Source organism: Schistocerca serialis, chromosome 3, assembly GCF_023864345.2.
Source record: "Schistocerca serialis cubense isolate TAMUIC-IGC-003099 chromosome 3, iqSchSeri2.2, whole genome shotgun sequence".
In the NCBI taxonomy this organism is placed as follows: domain Eukaryota; kingdom Metazoa; phylum Arthropoda; class Insecta; order Orthoptera; family Acrididae; genus Schistocerca; species Schistocerca serialis.
In genome coordinates, this window is record NC_064640.1 from 371053212 (window position 1) to 371065282 (window position 12071).

General features: G+C 41.1%; 1 protein-coding gene and 1 pseudogene across 1 annotated transcript in view; one reads left to right on the forward strand and one right to left on the reverse strand.

The window, feature by feature from the left end:
• LOC126470192 (rho guanine nucleotide exchange factor 17) overlaps window positions 1-12071 on the reverse strand; it is a 649655-nt gene that overhangs the window by 345739 nt on the left and 291845 nt on the right. The window lies entirely within an intron of this gene.
• On the forward strand, window positions 8-125 carry LOC126471997 (5S ribosomal RNA; annotated as a pseudogene).

The window sequence follows — 12071 nt, forward strand, 5'->3', positions numbered from 1 at the left end:
GATAGAAGCCAACGGCCTTGCCGCAGTGGTGTCGCCGGTTCCCATCAGATCACCGAAGTTAACCGCTGTCGGGTTGGGCTAGCACTTGGATGGGTGACCATCTGGTCTGCCGAGTGCTGTTGGCAAGCAGGATGCATTCAGCCCTAGTGAGGCAAACTGAGGAGCTATTTGATTAAGAAGTAACGGCTCCGGTGTCGTTAACTGACATACGGCCAGGAGAGTGGTGTACTGACCCATGCCCCTCCATATCCGCATCCAGTGACACCTGTGGGCTGATGATGACACAGCGGCCGGACGTTACCGTTGGGCCTTCCAACGCCTTTTCGGACGGAGTTTAGTTTTTAATTAGACAGAAACACCCACATAATGACTCCAGTTCATTTATCCTGTACTTCTCACAATTAGGTGAATGTCTCCTAGAGGGGATTCGTAGATTGTTACAATTACCAGAGTAGTATTCTGCCGTAACATCCCCCAAGCACATGCTTCGAAGTTCTGATGTACACAAAAATAAATCACGTCGCTTGGATACTTTCGAGCAAAGCCCAGATGGGGCTACACCGGAATTGGCTCTTACTGGAGGAAAGGAAAGAGAGGTGTGTGTTTTGATAAATACTTGAGGTCCTTCAGATACTTCTGAGTAGAGCCGAGATGACTGCAGGCACAGTTTTACTTGAATAATGTACATCTTTAAACGTGCAGTCATTTTTACGTACTCTTTTAATGCAATGTTGATTAAATGCAGAGGAATGGGATTTGTGGGTGTAATTATCCTTAACTTTCGAATGAAGTAATGCAACTTGGCGCTGTTTTTACACCTCGTTTTAATGCTATGCTCTAATTACTTGGAGATAGGGGAGAGGGACCTGGGGATATAACGCACAGTTGAGCTAGTTCCCCCGATTGGCTGCTTTGTTTTTCAATACTTCACTGTGATTGATTGGGAAGAGGAAGGAGAGGGAGTTATAAACTTCTCACTGTTGGCCGTTTCATTTTTAATATTGTGCTATGACTGGGTGGCGACAGTGGGAAATGAAAAGCCCTCTCCCCTAACACGTTTGGACTGGTACCACCACCTTGGATTTTTTCATCGATTATTTCATTTTAATACTGCACTGTGATTGGTTGAAGATAAGGGGAGGGGTTTCTCATTTATAATTACTTATCGGTTGATTTTATTAATCGATGTAATTGATTGTCAAGGTCAGAGTCGAAGGTCTTTGACCCTGCCTCTGAATGTAGGCACCTCAAACGTCAAAGGGCAGTTTGTATCCAGATTACCCATAACATTCCTACGCGTATTGTACTGTAGCGTGTAGAATTGGTGTAGAATTAACTGCTTCAGGAAATTAGACATTCTATGTGAATGCAGCCTACAACAGGCTATTCATCATCTGCCTAGCCAAACGCAGTTAGTGCATCTAGGACCACCTTCTCCATGCATATGATGTTGGAACCCAAGTGACGAAATACCAATCACGTCTTATAATATATACTTACCTTAGCATTGCCTCTATCATACGTTTATACACTTTTCACGCACGTTTAATTCTAATTTTAATGTATCATCGATGCTGAGGTCATTAGATGTGGAGCAGTGTTGAACAAGGATGAATGAGTAAATTTGGCAATATTCATGTTGAACAGAACATTACAGGAATCGCATAAAGTGTCTTAGGGATATCATGGGAAACGTGATTAGAAATCGTAAAACAGAGATCTGATTTCAAATACTCCTAAAAAGGAGGGAACAAAAAAATGGTTCAAATGGCTCTGAGCACTATGCGACTCAACTGCTGAGGTCATCAGTCGCCTAGAACTTAGAACTAATTAAACCTAACTAACCTAAGGACAGCACACAACACCCAGCCATCACGAGGCAGAGAAAATCCCTGACCCCGCCGGGAATCGAACCCGGGAACCCGGGCGTGGGAAGCGAGAACGCTACCGCACGACCACGAGATGCGGGCAAGGAGGGAACATTTGGGTCTTAAGTCCCGTAGACAACGAGTTCATTGGAGACGGAATGCGAGCTCAGTTTTGACAAGAATGATACTGGAAATCGACTGTGACCTTTTCACTGGAATCAGCCCAGAAATCGACTTTAAAGATTTAGGAAAGCCACGGAAAACCTAACCCTGAATGACCGGAATCGGTTTCAAATTCGCTCTTCCTGATTACGAGAGTAGTGCCTCAGACAGTGCGCAACCTCACCTTGTTCCTGCCCCTGAATTCAAATCGAGTGCCTTAACAGCTATGAGATTTAGTTCTGGTCAAACTGTAAACGACATCTTTGACAAGAAAGAAAGAGAGTGCGACCAGCACGGATCATTCACTCTGCAATGTATGGTGGTGTGTAAATTCCTGACAGACTGGATGGGACTCGAATGCGGACGCTTGTCTTTAGCGGACAATGCTCTTAGCATCTGAGCTAGCCAGAAATGCGTCTAGTTACGAGTCCCGGTCTAGCACACAATATTATTCTGTTAAAAAGTTTCGAGAAAAGTATAAACAGTCAGTTTTTGCATGTTTAGAGCTTAACGTACACCACACAAGTGGGTGCGTTAAAGTACTAACACTATCACATTCCCTACAAGCTAGGAGTAATCGACCTCGAGCTAACTAAAGAGACAAATACTTTTAGTGGGATGTAAGAAACGGATGTTAAATCTGTATGTGCATCTGAACATGAGTTCTTTCGATTTCACTGCTATGTGGAACCTTGGCTGCCATATAACGGCCCCCTGTGCCGTATGTAAAGTCATCATGCAGATTTTTCCCCCCTAATAGCACCCCACAGTTTGATAAGGGATTGCATGTTTAGTCACAGTTAAGTATTTAGTAGAGTAGGCAGTGACCACCGAGCCACAACAGTCCAGTTGACGGGATGTCTAGCTTTAATGTCGGAAGTCTTTGTTTCATCTAGGAAGATGCAGAGGATTTTTTCTTTGCTCAAGTTTTTCCTTGGTAAGCTGTTACGTAGCTCGGAAGGCACTATTCGTTGTCAGCGATTTCAGACTGACAGGGCAAGTTTAAACTGTTACTACGTCTGAATTCTTTCTGACAACCGAGAATTAATATCGTAAACGCCCACCTCTGTGGTGTGGCTGAACCTAACTTAGTATAGATGCGAACATTGGATTTAACATATAACAGTAACTTTTTTAAGTAATGTAAAAGTCAAAGCACAAAAGCCTTTTAGTCACGAATATTTTTGTTTATTTTGCACAAGACCTGAAAAGTTGTAAGGTGATATTACTATTTCTTACTTGCTGCACACGTAACGGCACAGCATCACTGTTATATTGCGATGGTTATATGTTTTCCCTTGAGATTCTGCAAAAGCTCATAATATATACAAGGTGTTAAAAAAGGATTCCGTATTTTGAGAGGTGGTAGTACAGACCAAAACAAAAATAAAAAAAATAGTGTCCTGTAAACATGGGCTCTAAAACGCATACCTAAAAAGCTATGAACACTCGTTCATCTTGACTACTGTGAAACGCATTTATTCTACTGCACGCTCTACGCTATTACCAACGACTTACAGAATGCAGCGAACAAATGAGAACACATTATTGTGATCCAGTGAATCAGCAGAACTTCTTATGTAATGCGCTTGCTGTTACATACGACCATTACAGAAGATCGTGCCTGCCACTTCCCATATGGAATAATAGCCTTCAATTATGATGGTAAGTGAAAACATAAAACTACAATATAAAACCATTTCACAAATTTAACAATAACACTAACTTGTTCCGTTAGAACTAATGTATGCATTGCACTTGCCCAGACTGTGACTGCTGTTCACTACAACAACACTAATAGTTGTTTACTGCATGGTGTTTCCATGAAAAATAACGGAGTAATGTTCCTTTATTTGTTTATTGCTTTATGTAGGTCGTTCGTAAAAGCAATAAGCTTGATGTAGAAGAAATTTGTTTCACAATATCGAAAATGAATAACTGATCACAGCTCTTAATGCATGCATTTTAGAAACCTTGTCTGTTGGACATTTTTATCTTTTTTGGTCCATACTACCACCTCTCAAAATATGGAATGCAACCTTTAATCACAAACAACACGTTATGTGTGGAATATTCATGCCAGTTCGAGACTCGAGGGGACAGCATTATATCAGCCCACTTATCCGATCACTTCTTAACTCTATGATTTATCGTACAAATGAATATCAAGAACATAATTTCGTTTGTACGAAGGGTATCATGAACTATCTACAACCACCTCAAAATGAGGAAAATGACAAAGATGCTAAATATCCCCCCACTCACTACTTACAACATTATAGTCCTCAAATTAGTTTTTCTGGTACTCGATTTCTGCATTTTATCTGATGGCTGACTTCCCATTTTTTCGTCTCATGTCTTTCGTAACTGCCGACAATATTTTATCTGAGAATAAAGAAGCTGTGTAGGATGGTTCTAACGCTCTTTTTAATACATTTTATGCAAAGATTTTGGAACACCATGTGTAGTTCCGAGTCTGGAAACTAGTTGCTTGGTACACAGTATCGAAGTATAAGTGAACTTACACATGTCTCTAATCGAAAACAACGCGTTTGTGAATACATTAAAAGAAACCTATAAGGTTGTTGTTTTACACTCTTTCACTGAAGGTTACAGTTCTCCCGCAGACATTTGTATACATGTGTCACTACCACGAACAGAATTTTGTAAGTCTCTTTTGTTGTCATGTACCACTAGGTTTGTCTTCTTGTTGTTACCGGTAAGATATTCCGTTTTACTAGAGTATTAATGTTATAGTTCTCGCAACAACTACAATTAAGCCCACTTCATGTTTGAGACTTTTGACGACCGTGCTATGCACAATTACGCACATCCAGCGCAGTTATATGGCTTTTTTTTTTTTTTAATATTGTGTATTATTATGTTTTCGGGTGCACGTGACAATGGGCCATGCACGAAACTAGGAATGACGAATAAAGTACAGTTTTAAAATACAGATAGGTGGGATGACGTATATTCTTAACTTTATCAAGGCTGTGGTGCCCATACAGAGGAAAATGATTTGTGTTAAACTTCTTGGCAAGTTAGAGGTCATTAGATATGAGTAACAAGCTTTGACTGTGGAAGGATACCGGACTTGTCTTTTCTAAGGAACCATAATGTCATTTGACTTAGGAAATTTAGGGACATAAAAAAAAAAACTGGATGGGCGGACAGAGATTTAAACCGTTGTTCTCCCGAATACGCTACTTCCCGAGGCTCCACGACCAACTCACCGATTTATCGAAGTTTGTTATTGGCTTTCGAAATTGATCATAGCGCTGTGCCTGCAGAATGATTACCTCGTTATTCGCTCACGGGTATTTTCATTGGTTCAGCTCCTGTGTAACTAAAACACACCCTCTAATTTGCCGCATGGCAGAACCAACTCGTAACCTGATTTTGCAAACTAATGACCACAAAACTTCCCCTGACGTTACGGGAAACGCTCTAAATACTGGTCGGTGTAACGGCTAGCTCGAAAACTCCACCGAAGCCCCCACAGTGCATTGAAAATGTTCCCGAATACAACACAACGACTGCGTTCGTTGAAAATACCATGCGGCTTTGATAGTTTTCCGAAAATTTCGCTGATGCGTGCTCTCGGATCAGTGACTACGGCTCGCTGTCACATCGCAATTTATGCACGTAAATTTGCCCTCCGAACTGAAATATGGATCTAACAATTATTCTTCCGACAGTCGAACCGACCGGTTTGGAAAAGTTACAAAGCACAATTTGTCCTGAACTGCTACAAATACAAGTCAGGATCTTTGCAGTGTATCATTTATTTAAGTGGAAACTAGTAATAATGACAGACGAATGACTAGTACAATAACCGACGGGCAACAGAGAATCAATACACGAGATGGCACTGCCTTTCAACTGAATTAGCTGAATTTAGAAAACAAGACTTCTGTTATGGAAGCTTAGGCACTCGCGTGTTTTCTTCCATTCCAGATGAAGAATACGTAAGACATCTTATTAGGATGTGCAATATCTGAAGTTTGAAACAAACTCGTGTTAATAGAAAGTAATATGATAAAAAGCAGTTTACCAAAGTATGACGCGATTAGGCTGGCAAGAGTGAATAGGTGATACTAAAGTGAACGCGAACTGTCTTGTAAAAAGAGTCAGAAAGGTCAGACGAGTTCACAATGACAAAACATTGAATGATATTTTTGATAATCGCCATCCCCACATACAAAATGGAAAGTTTAATGAACACATAATTCAAGCTCTTATCTGCGCTCTTTAAGCTTCCTATTGCACTATCCCTCGTAGTTCTTTCGTGATCAACTGAGTAAATTTCAAAACATAGAAATAAAGCGATTTACCATTCAACTGTCGGTTAGGTAAATTGATTAAATTGTAATTTGTTGCGTTTTACCTTTTCTAGCTATAGATGGCGCTTCGACGACGAATTTGACAGTCGCATTAGAGTAGGAGGTTCTTTGCTGTACCTTTAACACGTAGTACGACGAAGTGAGTTTTACTGCAGCACTCTCCACTCCTCGCTTTACTGAAAGACGCCTGTGCAACCGAACACAATGTAACAAGTTATACCTAAGTAAGTTATATCCAATGAAAGATTTATTGAATAGAATCTTTTACATCTCATGGTTCGGGAGTCTCCTGGCTGCACATCATATTACAAACGCGGTATTACACACTGCTATTCGCTCTCATCTGGACACGATAGTCTAGACGCAAATTGTATAAAATAGGCTAAAAATTACAATATTGCAAACAAGTCAGCGGTAGAATACTGAAGCAATGAACAAACTTCAAATAGCGGAACGAGGGTCTTGAGAACAGAATTATGCAACTGGAAATTACAATTTATTGTGCTTGTCTGTGGGAAGCGAATTGAGAGCTATGAGCAAATCGCAAACGTCGCCTTTCGATTAGATAAGGCTTCATGTTTCTCGATTCCTTTTCTTTCTTTTTTTCTTTCGGGAACGAAGCTATCTTACTTCATTGTGAGCTGGGAAATAATTAAAAACAGCAACGGGGAAACCCGTATAAGCAGCACACAGGCGTAATGAACTAGACTAGAAATGGCGATATCGGGGAGACTATTATATCGTGGCTGCCCGTTGTAGTTGCTGCATTTCGTAAAATGGGAGAAGAAATTTCAAATAGTGGATGACTTGTTCTCCACTTTCACACATCACAAGCCAATGGTAAACGTGAAAAAAATGCGTTTTTGCAGAACCATCTACTATTTTCACCACATGCTTGTAAGTCATACATGTGTGCATATTTCCTATTGCTACGATATCTGACAAACTAAGAAAGAAAAAAAAATCTCTAATACTATAGTCCGAAACCTCTATGGAGTATGAACAACATGGAACCGTAGGCATCATCAACGTGACATTTCATCAGCATTGTGCTTTATTGTGAACATATTACAGTTAATAAGCCTTTACCTTCCTCTGAACTGGCTCTCCCAGTCTAATACAGAGGTGCCAATAGTTTGCATCATGTTGAACACCATGAAAAATATTATAGCCATGAGATGAACAACTATGAATTTGTAGGAAACGAACCTTAGGGAACTCCTAACGAAACATCCACCACAGAAAAAAAGGGTTAAGTAGAGAGGAGGACGGCAGAGAGGAGAATATTAAATAAACACACTTGGATACCAGAGGAGAAATGCTCAAAGCATCAAAAGACAACCGTGGACTACAAGAGGAATCCTGAAACAATAGAAGATGTCGCTCATATGTTATGCCAGCCGGCGGTGCAAAACGTGGTATCTAGACCCACTTTTACGATACGATTATCCGTATTAACAAATGAATATCAATGATGCATGTTTCAATTCAGTATCAGTACCAGTCCCTTCCCCTCAATACAAGTAGTCTGCCTGGTCATGCACTGACTGTGGCTGTTCCTTTGCGTTTCCACTTCACAGTCATATCAGCAACAGTCGACTTGGCAGCTTTAGAAGAGCTGAGGTGTTTGTTTCTCAAGTGACATCAATGACTAGTCCATGTTCGAAGTCTCTGAGCTCTCCTGGTCAACCCATTCTGATGTCATGCCTCTCTATTCACAAAACAATACTTCCTGCCTCTGTTTATACTGGCGGATGACATTTAGTGGTCAGTTCTGCATTACATATGGGTGCCCAAAGACTCCAACTTCTCAGCGTATGCCGCAGCCGCAATACACAATGGCATACGCCTCCCATAGGCAACGCACCGACTATAAACAACATCATATCTTGCCAAAGCGAATTCTGGCAATAGACAAGTCGATGAAACTGGTGACTAATCTACAGTCTGAACATTTTTATATCCTCACTGAAGTAAACACAGGAACTTCTGTTTCTCTCGTTCATTCGTCTATGTTTGTTTGAGCTTACAGTGGCGCAGCGTGTTAATCCACAGTGGTCGACAGATTGCCCATCAAGGGACAAGTTTCGGTGGATGTTTAGAAAGAAAAGGACTTCTCACATTATCATTATTCGTAGTGACATGCGCAGTTTACAATAATGTATGTAACGCTTCTGGGCACTCGATAACCGGGCAAGTCGGTCTGACAACGCCATTTTAGGCTTTGTAAGATCTGTGTTACTAATTCCTATGGTTTTTCCGCCCGGTTTAGGTTGAGTAATGAAATTTGGAGCTCAGATCACGTTACAACAGTCGGCAACGCATCGTTTCTTCCACGCCAGACCCGCCCCGTATACCATAAAGGACGATGAGGAGGCGGGACTGGACCTATTGATCTCCGTTGAGCCCATATCCCTCACTGCGGGGACTCCTACTATTTTTATTGTTAAAGAAAAAAAAAACATTCCGAGGGCTGATGAATAATCTGCCAGGCTAATGGCATGGATGCATTTTTCAGTAAACCTCCTGTTGTGGTCTTCAGTCAGAGACTGGTTTGATGCAGCTCTCCACACTACTCTATCCTTTGCAAGCCGCTTCATCTCAGAGTAACTACTGCAGCCTACACCCATTTGAACTTGCTTACTGCAGTCATCTCTTGGACTCACTCTACGATTTTTAACTCCCACCCTGCCCTCTGATACTACATTCGTGATCCCTTGATGTATCAGAATGTGTCCTATTAACCGATCCGTCTTCTAGTCAGGTTGTGTCACAAATTTCTTTTCTCCCCAATTAATTTAGGTACCTTGTCATTAGTTATGTGATATACCCTCCTAATCTTCAGTATTCTCTTGTAGCACCACATTCCAAAAGCTTCTATCATCTTTTTGTCTAAACTGTTTATCGTCCATGTGTCACATCCATACCGATACTTTTAGAAAAGACTTCCTAACACTTAAATCAGTATTTAGAGCTGGAAATTTCTCTTCTTCAGAAACTCTTGCCCAGATAGCAAAACTCATCTATTCCTTTTAGTGCCCTCTTTCATAATCTGATTCTCTCAGCGTCATCTGATTTAATTTGGTTGCGTTCCACTATCCTTGTTTTGCTTTTGTTAATGTTTACCTTAATTCCCCCTTTCAATACACTGTCCTTTCCATTCAGTGGCTCCTCCAGGTCCTTTTCTGTCTTTGAGAGAAATACGATATCATCAGCAAACTTTTTGTTTCTCCTCCCCCTACAAATTTTTCTTTGGTTTCCTTTACTGCTCCCTCAATGTACAGATTGAAAAACATCGATGATAGGCTACAGTCTTGTCCCACATCCTTCTCAACCACTGCTTCCCTTTCATTCCCCTCGAGTCTTATAACTGAGGTCTGGTTTCTGTTAAGTTATAAATAACCGTCCCCTCCCAGTATTTTACCCCTGCTACCTTCAGAATTTCAAATGGAGTATTCCAGTCAACATAGTCAAAAGTCTACAAATTCTAAAAACGTAAGTTTGACTTCCCTTAATCTGTCTTCTAAGATATATGGAGAAACAAAACTAGCGTTCTACGGACCGGAGTGTGGAATGTTGCATCGCTTATTCGGATAGGTAGGACAGAAAATTTAGAAAGGGAAATGGAGAGGTTGAAGATAGATAAGCCCGCATCTCGTGGTCGTGCGGTAGCGTTCTCGCTTCCCACGCCCGGGTTCCCGGGTTCGATTCCCGGCGGGGTCAGGGATTTTCTCTGCCTCGTGATGGCTGGGTGTTGTGTGATGTCCTTAGGTTAGTTAGGTTTAAGTAGTTCTAAGTTCTAGGGGACTGATGACCATAGATGTTAAGTCCCATAGTGCTCAGAGCCATTTGAACCATTTTTTTGAAGATAGATATAGTGGGAATTAGTAAAGTTCGCTGGCAGAAGGAACAGGAATTTTGCTCATGTGAATACAGGATTACAAATACAAAATCAAATAGAAGTACTGTAGGAGTGGAGTTAATTACGAATAAGGAAACAGGTATGCGGGTAAGCTACTATGAACAACATAGTGAACGCATTATCATAGCCAAGACAGACACGATGCCCACACCAACAATAGCAGTAAAAGTTTATATGCCAATGAACTCTGCAGTTGATGAAGAGATTCGAGAAATGTATGAGGAGATAAAAGCAATTATTCAGAAAGTTAAAGGACGTAAATTAATTATGATGGGGGGTTGGCATTTGATAGTAGGAAAACGAAGAGAAGGAAAAATAGTAGGTGAATATCAGTTGGGGTAAAGGAATGAAAGAGGAAGCCGTCTAATACAATTTTGCACACAGCATACCTTAATCATCGCTAAGACTTGGTTTAAGAATCGTCAAAGTAGGTTGTACATGTGTAAGAGACATGGAGGCGCGGGAAGTTTTCATATAGATTATATAGTAGTAACACTGAGATTTAGCAACCGGTTTTTAAATTGTAAGACATTTCCAGGGGCAGATGTGGACTCTGATCGTCGTTTGTTGGTTATGAACTGTAGATTAAAAGTGAAGAAATTGCAAAAAAGTAAGAAATTAAGGAGATGGGACCTTGATAAGTTGAAAGAACCAGAGGGTTGTTGAGAGCTTCACAGGAATCATTAGGCAACAATTGACTAGAACAGGAGAAAGGAATACAGTAAAAGGCGAATGGGTAGCTTTGAGATATGATATAGTGAAGGCACCAGAGGATCAAATAGGTAAAAAGACAAGGCCCAGTAAAAATCCGCCGGCCGCTATGGCCGAGCGGCTCTAGTTGCTTCAGTCCGGAATCGCGCTGCTGCTACGGTCGCAGTTTCGAATCCTGCCTCGAGCATGGATGTGTGTGATGTCCTTAGGATAGTTAGGTTTAAGTAGTTCTAAGTATAGGGGACTGATGACCTCAGATGTTAAGTCCCGTGGTGCTTGGAGCCATTTGAACCATTCATTCAGGAAAAATCCTTGGACAACAGAGGAGACATTGAATTTGGTTGCTGAAAGGAGAAAATACAGAAATGCAGCAAATGAAGCAGGCAAAAAAGTCTAAAAATGAGACTGACAGGAAGTGCAAAATGGCTAAGAAGGAATAGCTAGAGGACAAATGTAAGGAGTTAGAAGCACACATCACTAGAGGAAACATAGATACCGCCTTCAGGAAAATTAAAGAGAGATCTGTGGAGAAAAGAGGAGCAGCTGTATGAATATCAAGAGCTCAGATGGGAAACCAGTCCTAAGCAATGAAAGGAAAGCTGAAAGGTGGAAGGAGTATACAGGATGGTCAGAAACAGTTTGAAAAGCTTGTAACGGCTTTGCAGGACAAGTTGTCATGAGGAATAATTGTTTGGAGAAAAATCGATTCGTTGCACCGTTACCGAACTAATTATCATTGAAGTCAGCCAATCAGACACTTGTGAACGCAAAGTAAACCGGCCCGCCAGACACAGCTATCTTCTTAACAGTTATTTGTCAGCACAACCTACCCCGAAACACCCTTACAAACTTTTCAGACTATTTCTAACTACCCTGTGTAGAGGGTCTAGACTGGGGAGATGAATTTTAAGGCAAGGTTATAGAAATGGAAGAGGGCGCAGATGAACATGAGATGGGAGATATGATACTGCGAGATGAATTTGACAGAGTACTGAAAGACTTAAGGCGAAACAAGGCCTCGGAAGTAGATGAAATTCCCTCAGAACTACTGGCATCCTTGGC